Below are 649 nucleotides of genomic sequence, written 5' to 3' on the forward strand. Positions count from 1 at the left end.
GAGATCAGCGCCTGTTTCTCTTCGTTTTATCTCTCTTATTTTAAACTTTACCTGGACTTAAAATTTAAAGCTCAGGCTAGTTAATTTGGGGTGCTTTTGACACTGAACCATTTTGTCCACCCATTCTCCAAGAATAGATGTAAGGCAGACGTGATTAAACCTCATGGTGTTTGATTCCTAGCAAGCATCAGCAGCAGCAGCAGCTGCAATGGTATTTATTGAGCACTTAATGTGTGTGGAGCACTGTACTAAATGCTTGGGATGGAACAACACATCAGAGTTGGTAGACACATTTCCTGCCCGCAGCAGATCCTTCAATCCTAGTCCTTGCCATTCTGAACCTGAGTGTTCCATGTTACCCTGATTAAATCCCAACTTTGGTCATTATCATATTTGGGAATCTGAATCGCCCCCTCTTAGACCATGAGTTCATTTGTGGGCAGGAATGTGTCTGTTGTTACAGCGTACTCTTCCAAGCGCTTAGTACAGTGCTTTGCATACAGTGAGCTCTCAAGAAATATTATTGTATAAAGGAATGATTATTTTCCATTTTTTATTTTGAAACATGAAAATTATCTTATTGCATCTATGTGGTAGATATGAAATTGTATGTCTGCCTTCAAATTCCCTATTGAAATAAAAGATCATT

The sequence above is a fragment of the Tachyglossus aculeatus genome, chromosome 24 (assembly GCF_015852505.1).
Source record: "Tachyglossus aculeatus isolate mTacAcu1 chromosome 24, mTacAcu1.pri, whole genome shotgun sequence".
Classification (NCBI taxonomy): domain Eukaryota; kingdom Metazoa; phylum Chordata; class Mammalia; order Monotremata; family Tachyglossidae; genus Tachyglossus; species Tachyglossus aculeatus.